Below are 1,090 nucleotides of genomic sequence, written 5' to 3'. Positions count from 1 at the left end.
TGGCACCACCCCTCAGTCATGTGGGCTTACTGAAGTGGCTTGATTGTTTCAACAGCATAATGACGGTACGCGACCAGTGCATCCTCTACAACCCAGGATACTGCACATTATGTAGCTCGCTTCCCGGGAATCGCCAGAGATGACCGCCATTATATAAAAGGCAGATAATTACCCACATCTTAATAATCATAAGAAAGACCTTAAAATACAGCTTGGCTTTTTGTTTTCCTGAATTGAAGAAAACCTTATTCACGAAATTAATTTCCCACATCTTAAAATTAATAATAAAAGTCACAAATTACATACACATTTCTTCCTAGATTTTTAGAACGAGTAAAAAATTCAAGGCCAAGAGCTTACAGAATATGTTCATGGCACAATTTTGCTGGATACTCTTGTGAACTGGTCTTTGCATGAAAATACCCACTTATGCGAAAAATTTTTTTTTTACACTAAATCAATACCAAAACAAAAAAATAAATACAGTACACACACGCGAACACACACACGCGAGATCACCTAAATATATCCCTGAACTTCCATCCCTCCCTTTATATATAACGTGTCCCTTCTTTCTTTAAGCTTGCCTTGCAACATCTATGTAAATTTATGCAACTTCCGGGAGGAGGACAACAGTACATGCCTTGTCCTTCGCCTGCAAGATCGGCGCCCGCACTATTTCTTGCTTGCCTGGCGAATGCCCCCATGTGCTCTCATACATTCGCTTGCTCACTTGAAACACTTGCTCGCGATCTCTGCATTTTGTCTACCTAAATGAGGAATAGTATTTTTCTCACGGTTAGCACCGCTTAAATAGAACTAGTTTTCTTAATCTAAAAAGTAAAATACTGATTCCGCTTAAGTAATTTTTCTACACTAAACGATGTACAGCCTCCCCCCTTTACTCTATTTCCCTTCCTAACCATGTACATGTACACGGGACATACCCTCCTACACCCCATCCCTTTCTATAATTCATACGCACAAAAAATGGTCCTCCCCACCCTATCCTCTACTCTAACACACTCGCACAAGAGACGCATAATCAATCGCACGTATCTCCTATCCCTCCTCCCGATCCTTACCACAT

General features: G+C 40.6%; 1 protein-coding gene across 1 annotated transcript in view; it reads right to left on the bottom strand.

The window, feature by feature from the left end:
* LOC119585697 (innexin inx2-like) overlaps window positions 1-1,090 on the bottom strand; it is a gene marked incomplete in the record, with an annotated part of 96,397 nt that overhangs the window by 3,015 nt on the left and 92,292 nt on the right.

This window comes from Penaeus monodon, chromosome 20, assembly GCF_015228065.2.
Source record: "Penaeus monodon isolate SGIC_2016 chromosome 20, NSTDA_Pmon_1, whole genome shotgun sequence".
Taxonomy (NCBI): Eukaryota; Metazoa; Arthropoda; class Malacostraca; order Decapoda; family Penaeidae; genus Penaeus; species Penaeus monodon.
Note: the sequence above shows the minus strand (reverse complement) of the source record. Positions and strands in the feature narration are given on the sequence as shown.